Source organism: Canis lupus, chromosome 30 (assembly GCF_048164855.1).
Source record: "Canis lupus baileyi chromosome 30, mCanLup2.hap1, whole genome shotgun sequence".
In the NCBI taxonomy this organism is placed as follows: Eukaryota; Metazoa; Chordata; class Mammalia; order Carnivora; family Canidae; genus Canis; species Canis lupus.
Window position 1 is genome coordinate 42,152,900 of NC_132867.1, and position 15,295 is coordinate 42,168,194.

Below are 15,295 nucleotides of genomic sequence, written 5' to 3' on the forward strand. Positions count from 1 at the left end.
CAGACATCACGCTCGTTTGACTTTTAATGAAGAACTTCTGAAAATGTGTTCGTTTGACACGAATCCGATGGAAGACGTTGAGAACGTCACAGGTTTATGTAACAGGTGCCTGCCGATCGGAGAAGCCGGTGCCGTGTTCATCGGTGACACGGTTGTAGGGAAGTTTAGGGGTTACGGGTCCTTCCAGACCTTGGGGTCTGGGGGGGCCTTGGAGCTGCCCTGCCGGGGTCCCGCCCGGGGCCGCCTGCAGCCCTCCGCGTGCTCCTGCCAAGGGCCCAGGGCTGCAGCCTCCGCTTCGGAAAGTCTCTCGGGATCATCTTTCCCGTCACTCTCCTTTTCTTACTGGGCCTTGTCGTGTAGCCTGTGGAGAGGGTTTTGTTTCTCTTGATTTGTTCTTTGTGTCACCCAGTCCGAGTGTCTCATGGGAGAAGGTGGGCCGACCAGTGCCTCTGTGGCCGCGTGTCCCCCCCCCACCCCCGGCGTGTGCACGCGCTGCACCCGGGTTTGGGGCCTGAAATGCTCTTCTGTTGGTCTTATTTGTTTGCTGGCAATGATTAGGCAAAAATAGACCTCATTTTCATGGAAAAATCACTCCCTAAAGTCATCATAGAAATAACGTGGCTCATCGTGTGTCAGCGGAGGGGACCTCTGACACAGGTAACCCCGTGAGTCGTGGGAGACAGAGGCCGCAGGCCCTCCCGCCCCCCGAGAGGTGTGGACGCCTAATAATACGCGGTACGCTAACCAGGCTGAAAGAGGTGTGGACTCCCCGTGGGCAGACCTCCACTTGCGCTGCCTGGTGCACGAGCCCACCCGCGCTGGGGCGGCCGAGGACGGACGGGGCACCCCAGGTGCAGGCCCAGCTGCCACACCTGCGTGCTCCCTGCTGGCCCTTCTGGGTTGTTTCAGCGTGTGTGTGGCCAAAGGGCGCACAGTCGTCTTGAGGGGAGCAGGTGCCGAGGGCACGGAGGGCTCCGCACCTCCCACGTCTTCTGGTCTGTCCTTCACCTGCCATCCCAGTGATTCCAGCAGTCGCCTCCGTGACCGGGGCTGAGACGTTCCTCTGCCGGGCTGGGGTGATGACCCTGCAGCAGCACCCAGGGTCCTACACCCCACCCGAGCCGAGGGCCTGAGAGCAGGTGCAGAGCGAGGCTCAGGCGGGCGCCCTCCGCTCGCCCTCTGTGTCTCCGTGTCCGTCTCCACCCCCAGGGGCCCTCTCCCTGTGGCGACGCAGAGCTCAGTCCTAGCTTGGGAGCACTGGGTCCCTCTGGGAATGATTATGCAACAGCAAATGGAGCTGGATGGGGAGAAGTCCCTGGCCTATTTAACGCGTTGTTTTAATGTTTGCAGCAAGCTTTAATTTCCCATAAAACATTAGATTATTCAGAGTTTAAAAAAGTAATGTTCTCCCTCAGGTCATAAAAATATTTTCGATAATGTTTACCAACTCCCTTCAAAAAATAAGATGAGGGGCTTTATTTTTTTATTTTTTTTAAAAGATTTTATTTATTTAATTAGGAGAGGCAGAGACGCAGGCAGAGGGAGAAGCAGGCTCCATGCAGGGAGCTGATGCGGGACTCGATCCCGGGACCCCAGGATCACACCCTGGGCCAAAGGCGGCGCCAAACCGCTGAGCCACCCGGGAGCCCCAAGATGAGGGGTTTTACAGTATAAAGCAAAGTAGTGTTTTTTAAAGCCGGCTTTCTCGAGGTATAACTGATGTACCAGCACACGCACGTATTTTAACGTGTGCCACTTGATGGGTTTTGGGACACGGGTGAGACCACTGCCACGGTGCGGATGGTGAACATGCCCGTTGCCTTTGAAGGTCCCCTGCCCCCCGGCCCCCCGCCCCCCAGCCCCCCATCCTCCCCCACCCCCCACAGCCACTGCTCTCTGCCGGGACAGGTCCCCCTGCGTTTTCTGGAGTTCCACATAAGTGGGGTCAGGGAGTCGGTGCGTGTCTTGTGTGGCCTGTTTCACGCAGCGCGGTCACCTGGAGAGTCATCCGTGCTGTCTCCGCCGTGGTTCCTTCTAAAGTCATCTTCCTAATGGGGCAAGCACCTTCGCCCTACTTGCCGAGAACACGGACTTGGTTGATTTCAGTGAGAAGAGACGACAAGGTCCGGATTGGTGCCTGTGAGACCCAGATGCAGGGGATGAGGCAAGCGCACGGGGCTCCGTGGTGGAAGCGGCGGCCCCCACGTCGCGTCGAGGCATCTGGACGGGGAGGGCCGCACGCTGTCCCCGCGGATGGCCCGGCCGAGCTGGACCCTGCTCAGGAGCCGTGGACACACGGTTCTCCGGGGCCCAGAGCACGTGCTGCGCAGACCGGCTCCTGGGTGGGATTTAAATAATATTTAAAAAAGTGTTAAAGCGGGACCCCTGGCCTAGAGCGCGTCTCTTCCTTCCCAGAAGCAGCGGAGAGCCGGGGGCCTGTGGCCTCCCCCGCGGCCCCCTCGGGCGCCCCCTACGACAGCGCTCACGGCCGCCCCGCGCTCTGCGGGTTTACGGTCTCCTCTGGCTGCGGGAAGATCCCCCCCGCCCCCCTCCCGGTGTCCTTCTAAAGCAGAATCAACTTTCTCCCTTTGAAGGGTCAGGTCGTGGGGACCCTTTGGTCATTGTTGACGCAGAACTACCAGGACTGTAGTCGATACACTTTGGAGCTTTTTATAGCTCCGGACAGTTGAAAAACACCTGTCTTCTAAGATTTCCTCTTTTTTTCCGATTCTCTCCTGTTGCTTACTGGCACTGCCATCCACCCCTTGGCAGAGCCGGGGCAGGAGCTGGGGCCACGCGGCCTCCGCTCCCCCTGCAGGATCTCGGGTCAGCTCAGGCCCGGCTGTTTCCCGGGGTGGATCGCGGCAGAGAGGGCAGGGGGCTGACCCCACCCCGCCCTGCTTTGAACCGGCCTCTTGCCCCGAGAGCTCGGCTCCTCGTGCTCCTCCCTCGTGGGGCCCTGTCTTCTGTGTTTCGTGGGATGTCGTGCTCTTGCTGTGACTTTCACTGTCACCGGGCCAAGCTCTCTGTGACCCCTGCTCTGTTCAGTCCTCATGGTGCCATCCTGTGCGTCACTGTGGCAGGACCTGGAGGCGCTCAGCGATGCAGCCGCAGGGCCAGGTGGCGTCCCAAGGCTGCCTCTTGCAGTCTGAACCCACAACACAGCAGTCCCCTGGGCATGTGGCAGCTCCTGTCACACCATTCCGGTGCTTCTTGTTTAAGCTTTACAGTTTGCAGAACCCTTCCCCACGCCAGTCCGGCTCCCTGGGTCAGCTCTGCGGGGCTGTCTTCAGAATGGTTCCCCTGGGCCTGGTCTCTCCGGGTCCCTGGTCTCTCCTGGTCCCACTCCCTCCTGGTCCCTCATGGTCCTACTCCCTCCTGGTCCCTGCTCCCTCCTGGTCCCTGCTCCCTCCTGGGTCTTGTCCCTGGCCCCTCCTGGGCCTTGTCCCTGATCCCTCCTGTCCCTGGTCCCTCCAGGTCCCTGCTCCCTCCTGGTCCCTGGTCCTCCTGGGCCTTGTCCCTGGTCCCTCCTGGGCCTTGTCCCTGGCCCCTCCTGATCCCTGGTCCCTCCTGGTCCCTAGTCCCTCCTGGGCCTTGTCCCTGGTCCCTCCTGGGCCTTGTCCCTGGCCCCCCTGATCCCTGGTCCCTCCTGGTCCCCGGTCCCTCCAGGTCCCTGGTCCCTCCTAGTCCCTGCTCCCTCCTGGTCCCAGGTGCCTCCTGAGCCTTGTCCCTGGTCCCTCCCTGGCACGGTTCCTCCAGTGGACGACAGGGGTCAGACTTCTGTCTCCACTCTGGGCTGGCAGGTCGCCATCTGGACACTAGGACCTGGTTCTGTGGATGTTGGTCGTGTGCTCCCTGTGTTTCCCTTGATCTGTGGCCTGTGTGGACGTTGGTTGGCACAGTGACATTTGACCTGACTCGCACATCGTCCTTCTTCTTCCTTGGATCGCGGGGGGCTCCGTGTCCTGTTCTTCGTTCTTTGTTAGGGGAGCTGCTTTGTCTCCTGCACACCCTCCAGCCAGGTCAGGAGCTGCTGGCAGGATCACTGACCAGGTGGGGGTGGCGTTGAGGATTGGGGGGGTACACGGTGGGGCCGTTTCCTTCATCCTCCTCGCCTGGGTGTGGAGGTAGGTCCGCAGGGGCGCTGATGGGGTCAGCAGCCATGTGCATGGACCTGTGTGCTCAGCCTCGAAGCCTCCGTGCTGGAGAGGACAGTCGTGTGACCTGTAACCCCAGGCTAATAGGTCGTTGTTGTGAGTTCCCACTGGAGCTGGGGGCAGCAGCGTACAACACGGGGACCGTGCCTCAGACCTGTCCTCGCACACCTGCTGACACACGGTACGGATGAATTGAGGCGAGTCACAGCTGAGAGATGTGGAGGGGCTGAGACTGGCCACTTGTAACCCCCGGGGCCCCGAGGAGGTCTGTGGTGACCACACCGAGTCTGCATGGTTAGGGGCCCCCCCTTGTTCAGCGAGCACCTGTCTACACTCCCTGCTGGTCTTCCGGGCGCCCACGCAGAGACCCGCTCGTTCTTCCCGTGGATGCTGGCTGGCGGCTCTGTGCTGGAGAAGCCCCACCGTAGACTTTCCCCTCGGGTGGATATCGGTTTGTTTTTGTAAAGGAAAATGTTAACGTGGCATATTTAGGTTTTGTCAGTACATAAGCATGTTGAAATACTCTCTTTAATGAGTTGTGAGTTGACGTTTTTCTGCTGAGAGGAAGTGGCACGGAGATGTTTCACACGCTCTGCCTGCAGACGGACGCGTGGCCTGGGCTTCTGGGCTGGGCCGGAGGGCGGGGAGGCGTGCATCCGTGCACTCGTGAGGTCTGTACGCAGCCAGAGTGGCGGGCCACACGCGTGATGCAGACCGTGATCGGTCCACACGGGAGTGCGTCTGAGGCCTCCGTCCCTAGCAGGCGGGTTGTTGTGTTTGCACTAGCCTGCTGGGGAGCTGGGGAGCGGAGATCCGGGCCGGAGGGTGCGGGTATGCCTGCCTCTTGGGAGGGTTGGGGTGCGGGTGTGACTCGTTAGTGTGTATCTGCTTTAGGGAAGCATAAGAGTATTTTATTTTATTTTTTAAAAAAGATTTTATTTATTCATAAGACACAGGGAGAGAGGCAGAGACCCAGGCAGAGGGAGAAGCAGGCTCCATGCAGGGAGCCCGATGTGGGACTCGATCCTGGGACTCTAGGATCAGGCCCTGGGCCAAAGGTGGCGCTAAACCACTGAGCCACCCAGGGCTGCCCAAGTATTTTATTTTATTTTATTTTTATTTTATTTTATTTTAATTTTTTTAAAAATATTTTATTTATTTATTTTTATTTATTCATGAGAGGCACAGAGAGAAAGAGAGAGGCAGAGACACAGGCAGAGGGAGAAGCAGGCCCCATGCAGGGAGCCCGACATGGGACTCGATCCTGGGTCTCCAGGATCACGCCCTGGGCTGAAGCAGGGGCTGAACTGCTGAGCCACCCAGGGATCCCTGCCCAAGTATTTTAAAAATGACTTAAGCCTGTATTTAGGAAGAGGATCTTTAACTAACGGTATTTATTATTAGAATTCACATCTGACGTGTCGAAAAGGCAAAGTAATGGGATCGATCTTTCTGTTCCACAGAGTGAAGCCTCTCCCGCTGGGCACGGCAGGCTGACGAAGGGACCGAGGGACACCCGTGCGCTCGGGGTCGCCCGGCCCGGCCTGCGCCCAGGGAAGCTCTGCCCGGGTCCCAGCACACGCAGACACCAGCCTAATCTAAGGTAAGGTAAACACCTGCAAAAATCTGCTCACCTCTGACTGATTAGAAAGTACCCTCTGCTCGCTGTAAAGGGAGTAATTAAAGCCGTTTGCCTTCTCGAGTGTGTTTGATTGAGTAACTTCCGCGCTGGATCGTGCTGGGTCGCGCTGCTGCCTCTCTCCGGGTGTGGCGGGCCCAGGCCACCTGCAAGCCGGGCCGCGGCCAGCGTGCTGCTGCCCCCCAGCGGCCGTGGCTCCCGGCCGGTGCTCAGCTACACTCGCTGCAGAGCTGCTTACTCTGTTACCGCCTTTGAGGTGGTTACAAGAAAACGTGTTTGGTACTTGATTTTTTGGTGACTGTCACGTGATTCAGCATCTGCTCTTGAGAGAAGTCGGGGTGCGGGGCAAATTTAAAGTCGCCGTTAAGTTAGCACCATGGGAGATTACGGCCTGCGGAGTGACTGCTTCCAGAAAGGAGAGTTCTCAACACTCACGGGAGTCTTGTGGGGAAGAAGGATGAGGAGCTGGTTGGCAGGGGGCGGCCGGGTGCGCCTGCGCTCGCTCGTTCTGTAGGTGCGGACAGGTGCCCGGCGTCTGGGGCGAGGCCGGCAGGAGCAGGTGCAGGGCTCGCCGTCGCTGGGGGGTACTTGCTGTCGCTGGGGGGTGCAGGTGTGGGGCTCACCGTTGCTGGGGGTGCAGGTGCAGGGCTCGTCGGTGGGGGTGCTTGCTGTCACCCGCAGCTGCCTGGGAAGGCCCCGTGTCTGCACCCATCAGGGAATCAGGGACGTAAGGACACTAGCTCCCAGGGGGTAGGGAGGGTTTGCACCCCCCTCTGCAGCAGGGGAGCCGGAGCGTCCGGAGAGGGCAGAGTTAAGGCTCTGGCCCCTTGCTGTGCCAGTGGGGTGGGCTTCCCTGCAGCCGGCTCTCGCGAGCAGGATTAGTGGAGGGATATTGAGAGGTAGTGAGCAGCGCACAGCTGCCTGAGGCTGTGAGAAACGCTGTCCTTCAGCTCTGCTGGGAGTCGTGCCGTCTGTGACCACCTTTCATGCCATGGCAGCGAGCGGCCGCGTTCATCGTGCCATATACGTGAGATGGCAAGGATTTTTATGTAATGCGTGCATTGGGGAGGTGAATTATTTATAATCCTTTGCAGAAATAAATTGTCCTTAAAGGCGTCCAAACAATAACGAGGCCCAGAGGAGGGCTCCAAAGCACGTGCCGAGAAAGCAGAATGAAAGGCCTGGTAATTATAAATACTGCAACACCGGGAGCTACCTCTCCCTCCACGGGGTCCTCTCTCCACGGGGTCTCCTTCTATGGGCTGTCCCTTAGTTCTAGCTGCAGAGTAGAAATTTCGTATTTCTTGGGACACCTGGGTGGCTCAGCAGTTGAGCATCTGCCTTTAGCTCAGGTCGTGACCCCGAGTCCCGGGATCGAGTCCTGCATCAGGCTCCCTGCATGGAGCCTGCTTCTCCCTCGGCCTGTGTCTCTGCCTCTCTCTGTGTGTCTCTCATGATTAAATAAAGAAAATCTTAAAAAAAAAAAAAATCCAGTAGGTCTGCATTTACTGACTTGACAACTGCTAGAGGTATAATTATCGCACAAAGAATCGTGGCGACGGTCCGACGTATTACAACTTTCCTTTTTCAGAGTGGTTGGAAAGGAGAGGCAAACATGAAACATTGCAGCTGAACCGAGCCTCTGCGGGGGGAGCTCTCCTCACCGGTAGGCGCGCCCTGCGGCCCTTTCCCGGGGCACCCGGCAGCCCTGCAGTGGTCACTTCACGTTAGTTCCAGCAGGGTGGCTACAGTCCCCGTCCTCCCAGAGGGACATGTCTGAGATGCAGTCTCCTGTGTCTGCTGCAGTTGGGGCCGTCGGGGTGCTCCTGGGGTGCTCCTGGGGCACCTGCCCTGCTGCTCCCCTTGCAGAGGGCCCGGGGACTGGACCCATGCAGACATTTGTTCTGTAACAGATACTCGTGAGCTCCTCCATCGTGCTCTGGATGACGCTCGTAGGCGGCACGACCTTGTTAATTCGCACCATATCCTCAAGAAGGAGGGCCGGGCAGAGACGTTAGCGCATCGTGAGTCAGCACATGCCTGGGCCCCAGTCCGCGGGCGGTGCGCACCTGGGCATCTCCCCGGGTGCTCACAGCGCAGGGCAGACTTCTGAAAGGAGCTGGTCCTCCCCTCCCGGCATCCGCGTGGTGCTACGGGTGTGTGTTAAAAACATGGAGAAACGATGCGGCGAGGGTCTGGGCTGGGTGATCATGAGCCGCCGCCCGCGCGGGGCGTCAGCCCTCCAGTGCAGGAAGGCTCCTTGTTTGCCGGACTGCCGTCTGCCCGCAGGGGGCCAGAAGCACCCCAGCACAGAGCAGCCGCTGGGACGGTGTGTCCCCCGGCATCCAGCTGGTGGGGATGGTGTGTCCCCCGGCATCCAGCTGGTGGGGATGGTGTGTCCCCCGGCATCCAGCTGGTGGGGATGGTGTGTCCCCCGGCATCCAGCTGGTGGGGATGGTGTGTACCTCGGCATCCAGCTGGTGGGGATGGTGTGTCCCCCGGCATCCAGCTGGTGGGGATGGTGTGTCTGCGGCTGTGTTTCGGGGGCTCGCAGATGCAGGGCAGCCGCTGAGAGGAGGCGGACTGCTCTTCCCGCACTCCGCAGTGGCAGGGCATGCAGCTGCTCTCACCGGCACTCCTGCTCTGGAACAGGATGCTGAGCTGGATGTGCAGTGGGCAGGGGTGGGGCCGGTAAGGAAGGGCAGGCCCTGCCCTGTGCAGGGGGACGGGACACACACCCACTTCCTGGAAGGTCTGTGGGAATGAGCTGCCTCTTCGGAGCTGACCCTGCAGGTGTTGGTCGGCCTGTGCGGCCGTCCCGTCCAGCTCTAGGCAGGGGAGGGACAGCGGGTCCCTGCAGGGGTGGGCACCACCCACACGGTGGGAGGGAGGAGCGTGCCTCAGCGCAGGTGTTGGCTCCTGGGCCGCGAGGGCCGCATGCCACTGACACGGCGTCTCCTTCCCTAAGGCAGAGTCCTGGGCCGCCCGAGCCCCGGGTGCCGCCGCTCGCTGCAAACAGTGCCGGCCACATCCCGCGTGGGGAGGTGCCTATGTGCACGTGTGAGCCCAGGGCCAGTGCCCTGCCTTGCTGGGACGGGACGGCTGTCCGGGGGGTGCGCTCAGAGCTGTGGCCCCGGCTTCTGACCCTCGAGCCGTCGGTAGTCAGCGTACCTGCGGGTCAGCGGTCTGTTGCTGCACACCCATCAGCAGGACCTGCAACTATAGTGGCTCACTAGCCGCAGTGTCTTGCAAGCTCTGGGGTCTCCCCCACAAGCTCCGGTGGTCGCAGGGCTGGGGCCTCCAATCCCTGGGACCCCCCGTGTTCCTGGACCAGTGGCCGTGTCCACAACATGCAGTTGGCCCCTTCCTGGCCGTGGGAGTGTCACCGTCACTTCCTGTGACCCTTAAGGGTTCACCTGCTTAGGGCAGGCCCACCCACGATGCAGGGTCAGCTGAGTAGGGATTTAACTTTGTAAACCTTTGGTTTATATTACGGTGTATCCATCATAGTCACAGCTCCACCTATCAAGGGGAGGGGATTATACAGGGTGTGGACACCACAGCCAGTTCCACACACTGGGAAGACAATTTGCTACACCTGTAGCTGATGGGGGCCTCCTAAGGGAGGAGCCTGGCTGATGGGGCCTGGCTCAGTTTCCAGAGTCTAGAACACACGAAAATTCTCACAGGTCAATAAGGAAGACAGTGCAGTGGAATTAGGGGCAAAACATTTGCATAGTTTTCTCATAGAAGATGACGCAGCTTACGTGGCTAATAAACACGTGAAAGGTGCACATTCATCCAGCAAACGTGGACCACCTGCCAGAGGACAGAGCCGTCACCCTGTGATGGACGCGTGAAGGTGAGGAATAGGGTGGCATCTCCTCAGGGCCCTCCTGGGTGCAGGCGATGAGCCAAAGAGCCGAGCCCCGGGCGCCTCGGCCGCTGCACACCCCGGAAGCCAGGGTGGAGCCCCCCTGCAGGTGGCCGGGGGTCCCAAGGCCGGAGTCCCACTCCAGGAATGGCTTTTGCATCTGTGAGGACCGTAAGGGAAGCAGCGGCAGCAGCACGGGCCAGAGCCTGGACCACTCGCCGTGCGGCTCTGCAGGGAGGGCTGCAGCCCTGCTGGCCGGGGTGAGCTCGCCGTGTGGGGCCTGACCGGGCCCCCTCGTCTGGGCCCCTGGACGGCTGCGCCCCGACGGTGCCTCCCTGGGCCAGGGGCTGTCCCTGCACTTGAGGCCCCCTGCGTACGGCTCCGAGCTCACAGAGCGCCCTCCTGACAGCGGGCCTGGTACCAGGACCCCAGCACCATGAACGGGTGCGGGTGGCCTACAGGACGTGGTGACGTAGGGGAACGGCACAGCGGGACCAACTAGGAAAAGTGTCCTGAGGATGGAGAAGGCTGGGGACACAGAAGCTGGCGAAACCCAGCTCACAGTGAGGCCACGGGGAGGGGGCTGTGGGACGGGGCTGTGGGGTCGGGGGCCAAGACCAGAGGGGCTGCCCTGAGCCCACAGGCCCGCTGTCTACCTGCACCCTTGGTCAGACACACGGGAGCCGGCTAGGTCAGGTGACAGCACGGGGGCAGCAGGGGCCTCGGGGACGTCCCCAGTCCTCTGCATCCCCTCACATTCCACAGGGAGGGTCCTGGGTGACGCGGGCTGGGGGTGCAAAGCTGAGCGCTCCACTCCAAGATGCCTGGACAGTCGAGGCCACCGGCTACAGTGGCGCTTGGCGGGAGCAGGATGGGTTGAGGGACACATGCACGGAAGCCTCACCCCTTCCATCCTGCAGCTGGTGCGGGCAGGGCCCAGAACCCAGGCCGCCTGCAGCTGGAGGAGGAGTGGGAGACGCAGAGCCGCGGGCGGGCCGGGGCCTCTGGGGCTTCCACAGGCCTCCTGCTGGCCCGGCTCTGGCTTCTGCTCCGCGTGCAAGCAGGTCTCCCAGGCCCCTCCTGGTGTGCGTGAAGCCCACACCCAGCGTCCCAGCGGCAGCTGCAGACGCGCCAGGTTCAGGGAGGGTGCAGGACGGTGCGGATGGGCGAGTCTGTGTCTGCAGCAGTGAGGCCCGGAGCTGCGGGGTTTGTCACCTGGGACTGCAGGTTGTGGAGCCCACGGCCCCGTCAGACACAGATCGGGGCTGCACGCTGGGCCCACTCTCATGGCAGGTGCTGACCGAGGCCCCGGGGGTGACGGTGGGACAGGATGGACGGTCCCTGAGCAGCTGACGCCTGGTGGGAGTGGACGGTGCTGGGGAGGGGCCCGGGGCCAGGGGGCAGCACACCCAGGAGGGCCTGGCTTCTCGTCTCCAGACCCCGTGGGGCAGCAGTGGGCCTGGGGCGTGGGCAAGGCCACCTGCTGGGGCCGGGGGAGGCGGGAGCAGCACAGTAGTGATTTGGGATTATTTTCCATCCAAAAAAAATGGAAAAAATCTGAGTAAAACTTAGTTTAAACAGTATCAAGTTTGAAATATTTCTAAGAAGTGGTTGTGTTCCCAGTTTTTATGTGCTGTGGCTTTACGTTTCCAAAAGGATAAAAAAATACATCATTAGCCACAAAAGTACGACGGGAGTTCAGGGGCCTGTACGTTGCTGGGTGGGAAACCACGGATCTCTGTGGTTGTTCGGACGTGGCTGGCAGTCCTCTCGCGGCCGCGCTCGGGGGTGACGGGAAACCCGTGGTCGTCTGTGACGGAGCGCAGCGGCCGCGTGTCCGTGGGGGCAGGGACGTCTGTACTCTCCTCCGCGTTCCTTCTGTGCCCACGGAGGCTTTTCCCAGGGCGGGACTGGTGGAAAGACCAGCACGCGTGTGGGCGGCTGCCGCTCCAGGAGGGAGGGGAGCTGATGGGCCCTGGGCCCCTCGCCAGGCCCGCCGCGAGGTTCTAGCAGGTGCCGGGCGCCCCCAGCACAGCTGTGCACAGAAACTGGGGCGCCGTGAGCCGCCCTCCTGCTCCTGGGATCCGGGGGCTGAGCACGGGGGTGCCCTCTGGGCCTCAAGGAGCAGGGGTGGGGGTCTCACGCTCACTGCAGAGCGGCTCCGGGGGGCCTGGGGGGGCTGTAACCTCTGTAACCTAGTGGGACAGTGGCTTCTGCAGCTGCAGTGACGAAAGCGGGGGCAAGAGGGAGGTGGCCGGCGGTCCAGGTGGAGCCCGGGCCTGACAGGTCTCCTGCTGTTCTCCAGGCGACGTGGGCAGGGGGCCGCGGGGTCCAGCAGCCGGCGGTGTGGGGGAGGGAGGGGTGTGGAGGGGGCCTGGGCCCGAGCGCTGTCCACACTGTGGCAGGGTGCGCATGTGCCTTCTCCCCAGGGGTTTGCGCGTGTTCATCCCAGTGCACACGACTGCTGTCACATGACCACGACGGGACGCACCAGGGCTGGGAATGTCATGCTTGCTGGCTGGCCACGCGGGTGCTATGCCCACGGGGGAAGGGGGGCGTGGATGTTGGGGTGAAGACGGCCGCAGGCCCCGCCGTACTTTAGTCTCTAAATAATGACCTTGCTGGTTTCTGGTTTATAAATTTTAATTATATTTTATTTTATTTTATTTATTTTATTTTACTTTATTTTATTTATTTTACTTTATTTTATTTATTTATTTACTTATTTTTTTATTTTATTTATTTTATTTTATTTATTTTTAATTTTTTTATTTTATTTTATTTTTTATTTATTTTATTATTTTATTTATTTTATTTTATTTTTTTATTTTTTTATTTTATTTTATTTTTTATTTATTTATTTATTTTATTTTATTTTTTATTTTATTTTTATTTTATTTTATTTTATTTTATTTTATTTTATTCTTGGTTTATAAATTTTATTTATTTTTTATTTTTTTATTTTTTTATTTTTTTTGGTTTATAAATTTTAGATGTCGTCTGTTGACCTTCAGTTCAGAGGCAGGCAACTTGAGCTCACTTCGCACTTTCCTGGCCTTATAGTGTGTTTAGGAGTGCTTTTGGGTGAAAGATGCAGAACACATGACCTATAGTGTCTTACACTAGTGGGGATTCATTTATTTCCTTTTTTTAAAAAAAAAAAAGATTTTATTTATTTATTCATGAGAGACAGAGAAAGGCAGAGACACAGGCAGAGGGAGAAGCAGGCTCCCTGCAGGGAGCACGATGCAGGACTCGATCCTGGATCCACAGGATCAGGCCCTGGGCCGAAGGCAGCCCTAAACTGCTGAGCCGGGATTCATTTATGTCCTAGTAGGGATTGCAGAGGTAGGTTTTTGCTGCAGGTGGTTGAGAGCACGAGCACGTCAGGGGGCGAGGTCCTCAGCGTTCCCTCATGGTTGCAGTGTGGTTGCGGCAGCTCCAGCCGTCTCATCTGTATTCAAGGCAGGAATAAGTGGGAAGGGGCAGGCAGTGCTGCCCGTCTGTCCCTTTCACCAGGACATTCCAGAAGTCTCGTGTCATGTGTCTGGCTGTCGTCACGAGGGACACCGAGGACGCGATCGTCTGACTCTTGTCGCACCCCTGCCAGAGGGGAGGGCGCGGGGCTGGGCAGCGGGGATAGGCCCGGCAGCTACGCTCCTCTGCTGGTTATCTTGGGAACCGCGTCCTGCCCCTGGAGCCCCTGGAGCTGCGGTCTCCCGGCCGTGCTGACCCGGACCCCGGGAGGCTGGTCCCCAGACCCTGGGCTGGGGGTGTGGAGCGCTTACCGCCGACGTGGTTCCATGGGGGACGTGGTTGGTGAATTGCATGTTACCGGGCACTTTATAAGCTGCACAGTAGTAATTGAGCCCGCGCGGGGGGCTTGCCCGTGTCGTGGAATCGGAGGGCGCAATTCCGTGTGTCCCAGCATTTAGACAGTTGTTATCCTGCTCCTATAGTTTACGTATAACATCGTCTTTTGATTCTACTATTTTAGAATAGTTAAGATAAAACGCAAAAACTAAATAAAAAAATTAGTCTGTGCCGTCAAGTTCTGAGCGTGTGGTGGTAAGTAGAACCCGGCGGGTACGGCCGGGAGGGCCGGGGCTCTGTCCCCTGACCCCGGAGCGGCCCCTGCGCTGCAGCCGCGGGAAGGAGCTGCGGCGCCGCGCGGAGGACGGAGCGGGACCAGGAGGTCATCCCGGGAAGACGCGGGGTCGGGGCAAGGGCGAACCGTCCCCCCCTGCCCGCGACCGCTGACCAGCAGCTCAGTGGGAACCAGAAAACTCGCTAATACTGCTCGGCCGTCCTCCGGCCTGACTTTGTCTCCTCAATAATTAGATTGTGCCGGTCTGGACTCCCTGAGATTCCTTTGTTCATGAACCTCAGTAGGATGCTGAGAAGAACGAGAGTTTTCTCTGCTTTTCATCCCCTCCTCCTTGCATGGGGGGGGCTGTCTGGTGGCCGATGAGGATCTTTATTTCTGGGACGTTTTCCTCCGTCGTAACGTTGAGTGCGTCCTGGTTTGCGTGCTCCGGCCCTCGGGCCTGCACACCGCGTGCCTCTGGCTCTGCGCTCCGCGGGTCCAGGCGCCGCGTCTCTAAGCCCCTTTGAGCTGTTTTCTTCTCCGTTGACTCTTGCGTGAGTTTTCAATCAGGTCCAGCGTTTTTGTCCACGTTGTCCATTGCTTGTCCGCGCTTCTGTTTATGCTGCTTTTCATCCACACACACACAGACAGCCCTAAGTCGTTCATCAATACGTGAAGTTAGCCACGGGGTTTCAGGTCCTGATTGAGTAAAGCCACTTTCTCTTCTTTGAGGGACCGATGAGTTTTACTTTATGTTTCAAAAGGTTCATGTTTTATTTTGTCTCTTAATAATCAGTAATAGTAAGCATTGTTTTTAAAGGGTGCTTAGAAAGTCATCTTTACAGAGATTCCTCCTTAAACCGTGGCTATCAGTTGCATCCCCCGGGTTGGTTTCCAATTCATGCTCAGACTTGATCATAGTATCTCTTTCAGACTTTTCTTAGTGTGGCGAGAGTTCAGAGCTCTCCCTGATAGCCCAGCCTGCTGGACTGCAGTTCTTCCCTGTTGCCAGCATTCATCCAGGGGCCACCTGAGCCCCCCCCGGGTTACCAGGGCCACCTCTCAGCCACCTGAATCATCTCGGGACCACTTGGGCTATCTGTAGGCCACCTTGGCCATCCGTAGGTCACCTGAGCCATCTGTGGGCCACCTTGGCCATCTGTGGGCCACCTGAGCCATCTGTGGGCCACCTGGGCCATTCGTGGGCCACCTGAATCATCTCTGGACCACCTGGGCCATCTCTAGGCCACCTTGGCCCTATGTGGCCCCCCTGAGCCATCTGTGGGCTACCAGGGCCATCTCTGGGCCACCTGAATCATCCCTGGGCCACCAGGGCCATCTCTGGGCCACCTGAATTGTCTCTGGGCCATCTGTAGGCCACCTTGGCCATCCATAGGTCACCTGAACCATCTCTGGGCTACCTTGGCCATCTGTGGGCCACCTGAGCCATCTGTAGGCCACTTGAGCCATCCATAGGTCACCTAAGCCATCTGTGGTCCACCTGAGCCACCTCTGGGCTACCAGGGCCATCTCTGGGC

General features: G+C 58.9%; 1 protein-coding gene across 4 annotated transcripts in view; it reads left to right on the forward strand.

Annotated features, from left to right (window-relative positions):
• The window catches only part of ADARB1 (adenosine deaminase RNA specific B1), a 137,003-nt gene that overhangs the window by 47,740 nt on the left and 73,968 nt on the right, over positions 1 to 15,295 (forward strand). For 3 of the 4 annotated variants that reach the window (XM_072807210.1, XM_072807209.1, XM_072807212.1), the window contains exon 2: positions 5,621 to 5,760. The exons of the other annotated variant lie outside the window; for it this stretch is intronic. The gene's annotated coding sequence lies outside the window, so the exon portion shown is untranslated. The remainder of the gene's footprint in view (positions 1 to 5,620; positions 5,761 to 15,295) is intronic. 4 annotated transcript variants of the gene reach the window in all.